Source organism: Etheostoma spectabile, unplaced genomic scaffold (assembly GCF_008692095.1).
Source record: "Etheostoma spectabile isolate EspeVRDwgs_2016 unplaced genomic scaffold, UIUC_Espe_1.0 scaffold00569783, whole genome shotgun sequence".
Classification (NCBI taxonomy): domain Eukaryota; kingdom Metazoa; phylum Chordata; class Actinopteri; order Perciformes; family Percidae; genus Etheostoma; species Etheostoma spectabile.
This window is the reverse complement of record NW_022605321.1, coordinates 1-15,410: the sequence shown is the minus strand read 5'-3', so window position 1 is coordinate 15,410 and position 15,410 is coordinate 1. Positions and strand designations below refer to the sequence as shown.

The 15,410-nt window shown below is 41.4% G+C and overlaps 5 non-coding genes across 5 annotated transcripts; 3 read left to right on the top strand and 2 right to left on the bottom strand.

Annotated features, from left to right (window-relative positions):
- Positions 1 to 575: 575 nt before the first annotated feature.
- trnar-ccu (transfer RNA arginine (anticodon CCU)) lies at positions 576 to 647 on the bottom strand. Its single transcript has one exon. It is a non-coding gene; the product is annotated as a tRNA-Arg (tRNA).
- A 1,018-nt stretch (positions 648 to 1,665) lies between these two features.
- On the top strand, positions 1,666 to 1,738 carry trnam-cau (transfer RNA methionine (anticodon CAU)). Its single transcript has one exon. It is a non-coding gene; the product is annotated as a tRNA-Met (tRNA).
- A 3,259-nt stretch (positions 1,739 to 4,997) lies between these two features.
- On the top strand, positions 4,998 to 5,070 carry trnar-ucg (transfer RNA arginine (anticodon UCG)). Its single transcript has one exon. It is a non-coding gene; the product is annotated as a tRNA-Arg (tRNA).
- A 3,862-nt stretch (positions 5,071 to 8,932) lies between these two features.
- Positions 8,933 to 9,004, top strand: trnae-uuc (transfer RNA glutamic acid (anticodon UUC)). The gene has a single exon. It is a non-coding gene; the product is annotated as a tRNA-Glu (tRNA).
- Positions 9,005 to 14,991: 5,987 nt separating this feature from the next.
- Positions 14,992 to 15,063, bottom strand: trnai-uau (transfer RNA isoleucine (anticodon UAU)). Its single transcript has one exon. It is a non-coding gene; the product is annotated as a tRNA-Ile (tRNA).
- Positions 15,064 to 15,410: the final 347 nt, after the last annotated feature.

Here is a 15,410-nt window from a genome sequence, read left to right as displayed (position 1 = left end):
TCAATTTGTTTACCTTGTCAAGCTAAAGCCTTTTTCTAAGCTAAAGAAAAACAAGGCACTCTTCTGCAAAAGCACAGCGGAGTGCTTGAGAGCACTTTTGAGGTGCAGTGTGATTTTCGGCTGAGATGCTTCGGGTGCGTTTAGGTGTGAGCCCAAATAGTTGTTGAACGACAAAGACAAGACAGCGATCAGGCGGTAGAACCAGGGTATTGATGTCCCGTCCATGCAACCGATGGATATGATTAAAACCTGTATACAGCCCACCACTTACCAATCACATCACTGGAAAGACAGCATTACTACAGGGTCCTGACAGGGTAATGGATGTCAATTTTTAAAATGGACAGAAAACTGCCAGAACGCGATTTGCTACTTTTCATGGGCTGTCAACAACTTTTCCAGCAGTTATAACATGATTCATCTCACCATGGAAATCATAATCTCTTGATTCATCTCCCTTTCAGAGTGTCTACCATTGTGTCACCAGCAAAACAGAGTTAGCAGAGGATGATTTCAAACTATCAACCTCTGGATTATGGGCCCAGCACACTTCGCTATGCCACTCTGCTGAAAACCACCCCAGATGGGACTTGAACCCACAATCCCGGCTTAGGAGGCCAGTGCCTTATCCATTAGGCCACTGAGGCTTTATGTCACCTAATCTCAACAGTTCAGGAGAAATACATATACAGTTCTGGAGACATAATGAAACAGTAACCTTGACCTCTAGATTTTGAAGTGCTTCCCTCTAGGCGTTCAGGGATATTGTATTCACAAGAATTGGATGGACAGACATGAGGACACAGTCACCTTGACATTGAACCTTTGACCTCCAAAATCTCATCAATTGATTTGCGAGTTCATGTGAATGTTTTTGCAAACTTTGAAGAAACACATACATGGGCATTGTGATAAGATGGTGCTGTCTATCGTTGTTTCTGAGATCAACAATACCTTCTAAAGTTGAATAGCTATTGCGTACCCGGTAATATTAGAGAAGAGCTCTCGTTGGCACTGCAGGCGGACAATTTAGAAAATTAAGTTACTTTACACTTTAAACTGTTACATCTCCTCTGAATCCCCATCTGCAAATTTTCAAGCCTCGTTGGCATGCCGACCACCATCTACAGTAGGTAAATCACTGGCTACCTATTCATGAGAACCTCATATCTTTTACCAGGTTCAGGTCGTTAATAGTTATGGTCAAATGAAGCTTCATTAAGCTTTCTGAACAATGTTCTTCATTTTCTGAACGCATTCCCTCAGTAGTGTTTTTATTATTGGTTGTGCATCTGTGATTGCCCTAGAGGTGCTCTCAGTCCAGCACCTCTCCCGCTCATCTTTGTTAGTTTTACTCTGTCCAGCATAAATCACTGACACCATACCTCACACTCATCCATGCATATACATTCACCACTGACTAAACTGACTAACACCATCATTGAATTATCATTTCTTTTGTTGTGGTCATATTCTCACATTTCCTTCAACCTTTGCACACGGTCTTTTGTCCTGGCCTTTTCATGGGGTCATGACAAAGCATCTAGGGTCAATTTTAGCCTTTGTGTGAGAACATAGGTTTCCAGATACATTGTTTTTGTGAAGATTGACGACCAAATTGTTAGTTTTTCTGAAATTTTCCCAACCATTACAATACCTTTCATAGCCTCGTTGGCGCAGTAGGCAGCGCATCAGTCTCATAATCTGAAGGTCGTGAGTTCAACCCTCACACGGGGCAGGGTTTTTAAAAAACAGTGACAGGTGGTTGAACACTGGCACAAGCAAATGAATGGAATTTGTCATTCTTTGGTTATTTCTGAGATTGATACAATGAAAGGAATTATTTAAGAGTGGTAGCAAACCAATGAAAAGGGTTATAGAACATAAGTGGTATGTCCTTGGACATACTATCCAAGCAGGGAGATGAGTACAGAGATTGGGTGCTAGCAAGATGGACGTAGGTTGCCCATTGTTCATTTAGACTTACAGCAACATTGTTATGATACAAACCTGCTTGAAAAACAGTCACAATTCTTTTTAAAGACTTGTGCATGGAACACATGATATGATAGTGTCTGAATGGTCCATGTCCATACAGGTATGTCAAATGGACAACTCATCTAGCAGAGTTTGCAACTCTACACCTGAACAGGGACTTGAACCTGGACCCTCAGATTAAAAGTCTGATGCTCTACCAACTGAGCTACCCAGGCTTCTAAAACAGAGGACTGTGGAAAAACAATCTCCTGAACTACAAATTAAAGTGCAAGTAAATGAAGACCAAAAAGCTGTTGCCATGATCACGGTCTTCTGGACAGCAGGAGGGTAGACCATAATTTGCACATTGCCTGAGAACACCAAATGTTATTGCACAAACTGGTTGAAAATTGGCTAAATTGGCCAAAACGGTTAAAAAGCTCAAAGTCCCAACTCATCATGGCGACTAGCAGACTGTGAACATCCTGCAAACCTGCATGGCAGATAACAATAGTGAGCACTTCATACATATCCCAGAATCAAGCTGTTGCCTTACCAGGGACTTGAGCTGTGGTTTTCTTTTTCGCTCAAAACGTTGACAGCCTAATGCAATTTTATGGCTATAGACAAATAAACTTTACTGCTAGTGGGTACAATAAAACAACTCTCCCTCTGGTTCCGCTTCTATACTCTTAGTGTCCTCATGCGGAAGCACTATACGTAGTTTGATCAAAAGCCCTTGTGACAGGAAAAATCCACCAGATGACTTGCCATCCAAGCAGGGAGATGAGTACAGAGTTGGGTGCTAGCGAGATGGATGTAGGTTGCCTATTGTACATTTAGACTTACCAGCAACATTGTTATGATACAACCTGCTTGAAAAACAGCCACAATTCTTTTAAAGACTTATGGAGGGACCACAAACAATATGGCAGTATCTGAAGTGTTCCACAATAAAGCTGTCGCCCTACCAAGGACTTGAGCTGTGGTATTCTTTTTCACTCAAAACATTGATAACCTTATTCAAACAACACAGCTTCAGACAAGTAAACTTTATTGCTGGTGGGTGCAAAAAAAACAACTCTCCCTCTTGTTCCGCTTCTATACTCTTAGTGTTACGGTTAGTAAGACCCAGAACCATAGAGATACAAAAGGCACGTTTAAGGAGTGCGGAGGGGTTCAAACACTGGTGTAGACAGGTGGCTGGTCGGCGTGAGGGAGGAAGGCAGCTCGGAGGGACAACGGATGGATCTAAGGAGAGGCAGAGTTAGTACTAGAATACAACAACAACAACAACAACACAGGCGCAAATGACTAGGAGCCCAGTTACCACAATAGTGCATGTAATGATCTGGCGTTGAAGAGGCGGTCAGCCCGGGTTTATGTATTGACGTGGGTGATGAGTGATGAGGAACAGCTGAGTGGATGACGGAACGTAGATGGAAAGCCACGCCTCTAGATCCCCTGGAACGCCCTCACGGCAAGACAGACAAGACACACAGAAGAAAGAGAAGACACGACACAGGTTGGGGAATGCACCAGACCACAGCACTTAGCCCTCGTGACAAGAAAAATGCACCAGATGACCTTCTATCCAAGCAGGGAGATGAGTACAGAGATTTGGGTGCTAGCAAGATGGACGTAGGTTGCCTATTGTACATTTAGACTTACCAGCAACATTGTTATGATGCAAACCTGCTTGAAAAACAGCCACAATTCTTTTTAAAGACTTATGGATGGAACACAAACGATATGGCAGTATCTGAAGTGTTCAAGAATGTCAACTCTACACCTGAACAGGGACTTGAACCCCGAACCCTCAGATTAAAAGTCTGATGCTCTACCGACTGAGCTACCCAGGCTTCTAAAACTACTGGCTGTGGAAAAAATAATCTCCTGAACTACAGATTAAAGTAAATGAAGACCATTAGCTGTTGCCATGATCACGGTCTTCTGGAAAGCAGGAGGGTAGACCATAAATTGCACAATGCCTGAGAACACCAATGTTATTGCACAAACTGGTTGAAAATTGGCTAAATTGACCAAAACGGTTAAAAAGCTCAAAGTCCCAACACATCATGGCCACTAGCAGACTGTGAACATCCTGCAAACCTGCATGACAGATGACGTTAGCGAGCACTTCATACATATCCAGAATCAAGCTGTTTCCTTATCAGGGACTTGAGCTGTGGTATTCTTCTTCGCTGAAAACGTTGATAACCTATTGTTATTTTGTGGACAAATAAACTTTATTGCTGGTGAGTACAATAAAACAACTCTCCCTCTTGATCCGCTTCCTCTTGATGGGAAAAATCCACCAGATGACTTGCCATCCAAGCAGGGAGATCAGCACAGAGATTTGGGTGCTAACAAGATGGATGTAGGTCGGCCATTGTTCATTTAGAGATAGCACCCGCATTGTTATGATGCAAACCTGTATGAAAAACAGCCACAATTCTTTTTAAAGACTTGTGCATGTTACTTACATGATACAACAGTGTCTGAAAGTGTTCAGAATTGCCAAAGTGTACAACTCATCCAGCTCATCCAGAACTCGGACAATTTTGCTCAATTTGGCCTTAATTGTTTTTGGACATCTGTTCTTTTTAAACAGTTAAAAAGCAGGCCGGTTAGCTCAGATTGTTTGAGTGTGGTGGTAAAAATGCTAAGCACCGGCAGACACTTTAGGGGTACTAAAATCGCCAAACCCTACGCCCAAGAGCATCTGTATCCACCTTTTGTTTGCACAAATCGGCCATTAACGCAAAAACAAGTCTCAATCTCTATAGCTCTGCTTTCCATGTCTTTTGTAGGAAGGCCAAAAACATACAGTTGTAAGGTTGTCTGCTCAGTAAGTGCAATATGAGTCACAGGTAACTGATGTGCCTAGCATTCAATCTATTTCCTTCAACAAAAGCTAACTGGCCACCTAATTAGTCTGCCTTTTTTTAAAAATGTTACCTCGCTCCTGAATTTCAGAAACCGTGGCAATTCAGATTTGGAAATATTACCTTCCTTGCAACCATGTGGCCTAATGGACAAGGCGTCTGACTTCGGATCAGAAGATTGAGGGTTCAAGTCCCTTCGTGGTTAGAAACTCCTGTCTACCTCCAGAAACAGAATGGGAGCATGTAGCATCTTGGTTTGGACTCTATAGCTATGCTTTCCATGTCTTTTTTGCAAGGCCGAAAACATATGCAGTCCCTACAAACCATACACAACCAGGTAGCCCATCCAGAACTGGCCCATTTTGCTTAATTTCGCCTGGTTTGTTTCCGGAAATCTTTCTTTTTCAAACAGTTAAAAAGCAGGCCGGTTAGCTCAGATGGTTTGAGTGTGGTGCTAATAATGCTAAGCACCTGCAGACACTTTAGGGGTAATAAAATCACCAAACCCTACACTCAAGATCATCTGTTTCCACCTTTTGTTTGCACAAATAGGCCATTTACGCAAGTGAAGAAGTTCTTGTATCTCAAAGGCATATGAGGTTGCATACAGATGGAGAGAGAAGGAGGAGGAGAGAGGTGCCTAGTGCATCATGGGAAGTCCACCGGTAGTCTAGGCCTATAGCAGCACAACTAAGAGATGGTTCAGGACTCACCCAAGCCAGCCCTACCTATAGGATTTATCAAAGAGGAAAGTCTTAAGCCTGCTCTTACATGTGGAGATGGTGTCTGCCTCCTGAACCCAAACTGGAACCTGGTTCCACAGGAGAGGAACGCTCTGGCTCCCATTCTACTTTTGGAAAAACTGTTCTTGACTTGCCTTTTCCCACATCCTCTGAATGCTTAGCTAACTAAATGACTTACGTTGGCCAAAATTGCTTTTTCATCTTCGTTGTGATTGTGTGCCTTCAATATCATATCATAATCAATATGATGTGGATATTATGAAAGAAACTGTCAAGCAAACACTTGCAACACTTTTAAAGGTTCCGTGGTGTAATGCTTAGCAATCTGGACTCTGAATCCAGCGATCTGAGTGCAAATCTCGGTGGAATGTGTTTTTAAGCCACAGTATAGGTGAAAAAAATCAACCTTTCAACTTTCCACATTTAGTTTAAAGTAAGCTCACAGGTTTAATGTCCTTCCTTTAGACTGTAAACAGTACATTGGTGGGGGCATGTTGAGGAGTCACTGGTTGTTAATGTAACTTGAAGGAGCTCCACATTTGACAGTATTGACTGGAAGTGATAGGCTTTGAGTTACATGGGATGACAGACTTGCATTGAGTCTCGTAATCACCATAAAAATTAGGTATCACTGAAATTTGAACTTGTGTTGCTGCAGTCAGAGTATACAGTGCTCATCCTGAATGGGCCAGTATAGTACATCAGAACTGCTTGTTGAATGGTCTATTATCTTTGTAACCCCCTTTCCCCACAGCTTTCAATTGTCAAAAATGGTTGGGGGGGAGTGGGCACTGTGTCCAAACCTTTCTGTGTAAAAAAAAACAACTAAAGAAATCTCTTGGTTGAGAGACAGAACTTCTGCGGAGGACCTTTTTACCAAGTCCTGTTGCCCTTCAAGGTTCAAGGAGTCTTATTATCCCCGGGGGGCAATTGTTGTGCAGCAGCATGTAACATAAATAACACACAGGTTATACAGACAACAGCCATACATCTAGAAATAAAATAAATACGTACTACACGGAAGTCTACACCTCATATTGACTTATTAAAGAAGCCTGTAGCAGCAGGGACAAAAGAGTTTTTGTGTCTGTTTGTCCTTGTCCAGACGGCAACAAGATGAAGCAGCTGTTCAGGGGGTGACTAGGGTCTTCCAGGACTTATTGGGCCTTCTTGAGGGACCTTGTCTCATATACAGAGTTTAAGTCAGTCAGAGGGTTGTGAGAAATCTCGCCACGCACCTTAACTATATATTGCAGCCTGTTCTGTTTTTAAGCGTTGGGGCAAGGTTATTAAAACTGACAGCTTCTCACTAAAATCATAAATATTAAAACAATTATAAAAAGTGTTGTCATTTGAGAGGGCAAGGTGTGACATGCCATTGAGGGAGATCAGACACTTCTTAGGTTGCATCCCCATCGTTGCTTTCACACCCTCCCATGCAGTAGGTGAGTTGCCTGTGCTCAGCATGTTCTCAGCTTTGTCCTTATTATTAAGTTTTGCAAGCTTAAGTTGTCCTTTTTAGCTTGTTTTTGAAGTACTCTGTATTGAGTCATGTTACCTTGGTTGAAGCTAATATTTCGTTGATTAATTATGCTTTTGACAGATTTGGAGACCCATGGTATATTATTTGAACATATGTATATGGATTTACGAGGGATGACTAAGTCCTCACAGAAGGGGATGTATGCAGAAACAGTCTCTTGAACTCATCAAGGTCCTTACATTTGTTTTTGAATAGATCCCAGTCAGTGCAGCAGTAGCATTCCTGTAGACACTGGATTGATTCCTCTGACCAAACCGGAACTAAGTTTCGTTTCGGCTTGTTTCTCTTCAGGGCCGGTTTGTTAGACGGAACCAAATAAACAGAGATGTGGTCAGACATGCCGAGTAGAGCTCTGCTGTAGGATTTATAAGCATCTTTGACGGATCCATAACAGTTTGCCATGTTCTTTACATTTAAGAGAACATGAATGTGTGCAAGAAACGCAATTGCAAGTACAGTGTTTTGTGAGCATTTTTATTGTCAACAGATGTAAAGTTACCATGTGTTTGTACACAGTAGACATATCTACTGCTGTATTCACTGTCTGTGGCTAGTCCTTTAAAACCTGTTCTTGACTTGCTTTTTCCCACATCCTCTGAACGCTTAGCTAACTAAATGACTTAAGTTGGCCAATAATTGTTGCTTTTTCATCTTCATTGTGATTGTTGTGTGCCTTAAACATCACGCATGTGTATATTATGAAAGGAACTGCCAAGCAAACCTTGCAAATTTTTGAAGGTTCCATGGTGTAATGGTTAGCACTCTGGACTCTGAATCCAGTGATCTGAGTTCATATCTCAGTGGAACCTGTCTTAAGTTGCATGTATGGATTAGCTTAAGTTAAGTGTAATGTCTTGTTTGTGTTGTAGTGTCTATAGAGATTTGTGGTGTAGTATGGAACCATTGTCCTGTCTTTTATGTTTTATGAAACTAATTGCCGCCTGTCTTGGCAGGACTCCCTGGAAGAAGAGTTACTGCAGCTCAATGGGATTGTTCCTGGTTAAATACAGGTTAAATAAAAAAAAAATGAATCTGTAATAAGTCCAAACATTCTTCTCTTCATTACCGACATACTGGAAGTCAGCCATGTTTAATTGGATGCTCTCCAGTTATTGTTATTTGGTAGATTAACATTATATTTTCCTACTTTGGGGACTTTTCATTTCATATTCTTTGTCTGACATTTTCTATTCCTGTTTTGTATTTTCTGAGACTGCATGTGGTTTTAAATCTGTTGGAGTTTCTTCAGACTAAAGCAAAGACACTGATGATGTCATCAAAAGAAACATAAAGGACAGCAACCTGTTTCCAGAGGACACTAAAGAATGACGGAGCAGCAGGAAACAGAGCAGCTCAAATAGCAAACAGCTGATTTATTCATCTGACTCGTAGAATAACGCCAATGATTGACTTGTTTAAATGTCTGGGAATGTGGAACAGCTCCATGCTGACTACCTGAAATAAAACAAGGCCACATGCTGATAACTGGGGACTTGATTTGATGGATTTATTTGTCCTGTCATAAAGTTCCGACATTAAGATTTTACCGCCAGTTCAAAATGGAGCTGAACACGGAGGAGGATTCCTCCCTAACGGCCGCTCTGCTCTGCTCCGCGCCCCCGCTGTCCGGTAATAGTTAAAGCAGATAAAACCTAAAGAACACTCAAAAGCTTCAAGATAAAACTCACTTAAGAAGCTTCTTCATTCACGTTCAAGAGAAAGCCTGTGTCCAGCCAGACTATGACTTGATTCATGAAATCCCTGTATTAATATGTGGTCAGTCCCATATGGTCTAGCGGTTAGGATTCCTGGTTTTCACCTAGGTGGCCCAGGTTCAACTCCCGGTATGGGAATAGGTATTTAGCCGGTAAAGATCTGTATGATCTCTGACATTTGCCTGTATTAAATCAGAGCTGTAGTTATGTGTTTCATGTGTTTTCCCTTGCAAACGTTTTGTTCCAATAACATTGACAAGCATACAGTTAGTTACGTTCCTTGTGTTTGTCACAATTTGGGAAGTGATATGTGCAGGTAGTGTGGCCGAGCGGTCTAAGGCGCTGGATTAAGGCTCCAGTCTCTCTGGAGACGTGGGTTCAAATCCACCACTGCCAACTGCTGAAGTGTTACATACATTGGCACACTCCTTGCTGAGGATTGGCTAAACTTGACTTTCCAGCACCTTGGAGTAGAGTTTACCAAGGAGCCTGAGCATAGTGATGTCCTGTAATTGGCAGATGCTGTTCTTCTTGAAGAGGGGAGCAACCACCCTGGTCTGCCACTCCTTAGGCACTGCCACAGACCTCCACGCAATGTTGAAGAGGTATGTCAACCAAGACAGCCTCTCCTTACAGTATTTCTCAACGAATTTAATCAATCCCTGGGGCTTTGCCACTGTGGAGTTCTTTAAACAGTAAAACCAAGGATATTTTTACTACTGTAAAACTAAGTTACAGTAAGGGTATTATACTGTAAAAAACATGTACAGTTATGATACTGTAATCAGGAAGTCACAGCACGTTGCCAGTAAGTTAACGCAAATTTACAAAAAAAGTCTAACAGTGTTCAGACAAACATCATTGACTTTCTTTCTTGTAAAAAACAACTTCCTGGACTTTCTTTACAATATAGTCTATAATTGTCCCTTGCTTCCAAATTCCCATTTTTCATGGGCTGAATCTCAACTAGCACTGACTCTGCAGAGAGAGCCAATCAGAGCTGATCAGCAACAGCTGTGCTACCTGCATGATGGTTTTTAACCTGGCATGTAGCACAGGAACCAGTTTTCTTGGTGACTGGAGTGATGGCAGCTGTTTGGGTCTTTGTTGTTTGTGTGCTGACTGTTTGGATTAACACAGGTTGTTACATTTCTTCTGTTTGAAGCTTGTATTCAATATGTAGTGGAGTATAGCAAATGTAAAGAGAAGGGTAAATTACTCAATTACTGAAATGACATTTAGCAAGTTCATGATATGTGGTGTCAAACAGCAGAAACATTTGATTAACAGCAGTTGCATTGTCCTTAGGCTTGAGTTTGCCAGTTGGCGGCACAAATGAAAGACATGATGATGCGCTGCAGAGGAGAATGATTAGAGGTAAGAACGTTAGTGACAGAATCTTTCAAGAGCTACTTACGGATACTAACTGAATTTATTTTGTACTACAGATGTGTCTCCTAATGATATCTCCATGAAGAGGGCCTTTGCACTTCTCCAGCCAATGGAGTCCAAGTTGATCCAAGCCGCTAAAAAAGGTGAGCAGGTTCTAAGAAACCATATTGGGAAATGCTGCAATTGTATTACAGCTGAGGTTCTTTGTGGCACAATGTAGTAAATTAAGGTTAAGTTGTCTGGCTTTTGGAATGGGGATTCCAACCCATGTTTAATTTAAGCTATTTTAAACATACAATGTGGGTATAAAGCTGGCTTCTCAAATTATTCAGACATTTATATAGTCAGTCAGCCAACTTAAGCTAAGGTAGCTCTGTAGAGATTGTGGAATTTCCCAAACCAAGTAAATGCAGCACATGAACACAACTGCTGTGCTAGCTTAATCTCAATACAGATTCTGTAATGATGTAAACAAACGCCACTGGCCTAATTACCAATAAATGTTTTGGAGGTATCAAGTCTTAAAAGGAAGTCTTAATACTTTACTTTTAATCAAAAACAAGAAGCCGTAATGGTAAATTATTTACAGTATTAATGTCAAGGGTAGTTGGGAATTAACGATTTTACGTATTTTTCAGCACAACTGGAAACCAATGAAGTAGAAGCTGAGGCAGCTATTCAAAAACTTGCAGATGTTCAATTGCCCCTGAAACGGACCAAACGCTGGCTGCCAACCAGACGCTGGGAGAGGCGAACAGGCTGCCAACCAGACGCTGGGGCGACCAGGCTGCCAACCAGACGCTGGGCGACCAGGCTGCCAACCAGACGCTGGGCGACCAGGCTGCCAACCAGACGCTGGGCGACCAGGCTGCCAACCAGACGCTGGGCGACAAAGGCTGGGCCAGGCTGCCAAGACGCTGGGCGACCAGGCTGCCAACCAGACGCTGGGCGACCAGGCTGCTGCCAACAGACGCTGGGGCGACCAGGCTGCCCAACCAGACGCTGGGCGACCAGGCTGCCAACCAGACGCTGGGCGACCAGGCTGCCAACCAGACGCTGGGCGACCAGGCTGCCAAACCAGACGCTGGGCGACCAGGCCGCCAACCAGACGCCTGTTACCTTGTCAACCTAATGTGCCTTTGACATGTTTCTGCATGTATATCTGTGGTGATATTAAACTGAACTGATTTTACCATACTTCTCTGATGAATCTAAGCAATGAATGATTTAATCTGCCAGGAAGCACAACGGTTTCTTTTTGCTATTAGTTTATGCATGTCTCCAAACTAAAACAATTGCACAAAAAGGTGATCACTTTGGGATCAACACTTAAAATTTTACATGTTATGTTTCTTTATCAGAAATGAGTTTCTATTAACCAAAATAACATGGGTTTAAAATTTTATGATATTTATGAATTTTAAGGTTTTAAAATACATAGTTTTTGGATTTCCTAGGTCAATTTTGACCTGTTGGTCCAATGGAACACTTGTGCTTTACAGCAGATGAGCACATGTAAAGACCCACTAAAACACCCTTACACATACACGGCCCCCCACAAACACACAATAATACAAACAGCAGCTGCAAACTACCTCATGTAATGGTAACATTGTGCTTTCCAACACATGGAAATGCACAGTACCAGAGACTGCAAAAGATCCCATTGTGCTCTCCAAATAAACCTACAACCTGGGGAAATGGTTATATATTGTACTTTTCAACAGATGGAGACATCAGTCCCAGATTTTTTTTGGTCTTTTTTTTGCGATTATTGCAGTCCAAAATGCCAAGATTTTTGCAGGAGCTTTGTAAAGCTTTGTCTTGTAATAAAAGTTGCAATGTTTTGTTTTTTTTAAATGTTTAAAAATAACTGGAGGAAAATAAAATTACTCTAGGCTAAATGTTTGTACTAATCTTCTAGAAAAAGGCTTAGGATGCTGCAAATGTGTAATATGAAACTGGCTGGAGGATTTAAGACTATTTGTTGAATTAATCGAATTTGAACATGTGTCTGTGGCTTGTTTATCTTTACATTGTTAATTCCTCACCTGGCCTCGGACACATTCCTATGGTTTGATAAAGTATTTGACTTTGACGCATCACTGCACTTATCATGATTGTAGATGTTCTCAGTTCAGGGTCTCCTGTACGATACGTCTCCAGTTTTTCCTGCATCCCCCATGTGTGTCATACTGAGACAAAGACTGGCACGTGGGACTGCTCGGATTAGTTGAAGTCAGGGGAGACTCTGGTTATTGGTCAAATTTACGGAAAAGTTGCAGTGATTGGTCAAAATTGGGGGTCGCACCAAAGTCACGGTGTGATTGGGAATTGTGTGAATTGTACAATTACGACATTGCGAAATGCTGGAGGGACTGACACACACAGTTGTGTGTTCAGAATAATAGTGAATAAAACAGTGAATAATTTTCAAAATCATCCTTAGAATAGCTTTTAATTCCATAACATAAATACACTGGGAGCGCTGCACATTCAATTCCAATCACACTTACGTTATGACCTCAATAGTGTATGTGTGTGAGTGTGTGTGAGTGGACTGTTGTGTGTGTTTGTCTGTGTGTGTGTGTGTGTGTGTGTCTTTGTGAGAGTGTATGTGTGTATATATGGTTTCTGTGTGTGTGTAGTTGTGTCGTGGGTGTGATTGTGTTGTGAGAGTGAGAGTGTGAGTGGATGTATGGTATGTGAACAGAACGGGTCCCCTGGTGTTCCTGACACTGTCGAGATAGCCTCTTTATAAACCATATTATTCTGCTTTTTAAATACAAAATTAAAAAATACATGTTCAGTGCAAATCTTGTAACACAGACTGAAAATAAAGGATAAGAGATACATTTGTGGTGACTTCCAGTACCTATGAGATAACACAACATTGTTCATGGAGGTACATCTGCAATTTGATAGTCTGTGATGTGTCATTGGATTGCTACCACTCTTAAAGCCTGCCTTTTGCTGTCAGAAGGATTTCAACCTGCGCGGGGAGCCCCCAATGGATTTCTAGTCCATCACCCTAGCCACTCGACCACAACAATCTGAAAAGCAGTGCATACCTGTTTGGACAAATGTTCATAAACTTTTCAATTGGTAGTAGTAGTTACCAGACACGGGCAAAGTGCAAATCGTAGTGCACTGTTGTGTCTGTGGATCCTGTAGAGTCAGCTTAATTGATATGCTCCCTTTTTGGTTGGATAAAACACACAATAAACAGTTAAAAAATAAAAACAGATAAAACACAAGAAAAACAGTTAAAAAATAAAACAGCTAAAACAAGAATAAAAAGTTACAGGGCAGCATAACAAAATTAAACATTAAAGAAATTAAAACAATTTAAAGAAAGGCAACATCAAGAAGAAAAGTCTTCAGCCTTGATTTAAAAGTTATTGAAGATGAAAGCATAGGCAAGTTTTTCCAATTTTTTTGACACATACGTCCTTTAACCCTTGATTTTTCTTAAGGTGATGATAGGCTGACTTTGCAATTGTCTTAATGTGGCTGTTTAAAATTTAAGTCCACGACTTCACCAAGATTTCTGGCTTTGCAATCTCCAAAAAATTAAATTTGGAAATGATCTTAATGCCTTAATTTAATAAAAAGGAAATAAAGAAAAAAGACAATGGTTGAAGGAACACCAGATGTCTTGTCTAGCCATTGGTATAGTGTGGCATAGCGCCTTCCAAGCAGCTGACCGGGGTTACTTGCCCAGCCATGCAGTAGTTTTCATTGTGGGTAGCTATTATTTGTCAAGAACAGACCAGAAAGCGTTACTTGCCCAACCCGATGATCAAATAAGGACATTTGTGCAAAACAGGTATGAGTTGGTTTTCAGGTTGTGTGGCCGAGTGGTTAAGGCGATGGACTAGAAATCCACTAGGGTCTCCCCACGCAGGTTCGAATCCTGCTGACAACAAAAGGTTTCTTCCAGAATAATGGCAAACCAATGACACATCACAGTACCCTAATTTCACTTGTGCCTTCATGAACAGTGTTGTGTTACTTCATAGGTACTGGAAGCCAACTTTCTCCACCATTTATTATCTGTCTGTGTTTCAAGATTTGCAGTGAGCGTTGTATTGTCCAGCAGAAAGGGAACAGGTGTGTTACTTTTTGACTATGATTATATCGTAGCAGTGCAATCATTTTGCCCAGGTTTGATTTCCAGCTACCGTAGTTGCATTTACAGGTTTTAAAGCCATCAACAAAAATTTCAATTTCCTGCGAGAGTCATCCCAAAAGGTATAATAAAGATAGTCTGAGTCGATCTCAGAAAAAAGTCAAAGAATTCCAAAATCTTCAGGGGATGTAGCTCAGTGGTAGAGCTCATGCTTTACATGTATGAGGACCTGGCATCTCCAGCAGGTATTATGGTAGAGTCTTTAAAAGAGCTGCAGAAGAAGATATTACCTCCTGTGGTAATTGACTGGTAGACAACACAACAAGCACTTTAAATAGTACATGTTTTACAGTTTTATTTACAGTATTATTACCTGTAGTGTAGTATATTTACTGTATTAACAATCCAGGTTTTATGGGTGTTACAGCAGGAATAAAGTGTATGAGCACTGTATTTTTTTATGGATGAAATAATCTCAACATGACATTAAGTTTACTCTTCAGCAGGTGGAGGGACATTTCACTTCAGACACTTGCAACATCAGTTGCTTGTTAAACATCAACAGACTGGATATATACTTACTAAAGTAAAGCACAGGAAATAGCAGAGGATGGTTTCGATCCATCGACCTCTGGATTATAGGCCCAGCACGCTTCCGCTGCGCCACTCTGCTCTGCTAGCATCAATTAGGGGCTGGAAAATGTGTGCGACATTTTGAGGGAGGTTTGGGAACCGTGGCAACCAAGGTTCCAACATCTTACGGCTTGTAAAGTTAAATTGGGAGACCTTGCAACTATCTTTTATTTGAGCTCCCTGATACTGCCACATGGATTATTCACATGTAAGACTTGTGATTGGCTGGTGTTTTAAAAAAAGGCATGGTGAGTACAGATATAAACATCAGTAAGGAGTTAACCAAGTTGCCTCTTATCATTTTAGTTTGACCCCAAGTGAGGCTTACATGTAAAGAGAGGAGCCTGGTCGGGCTAGAACTTCCTCTGCTGGATCGGGCTGTACTGC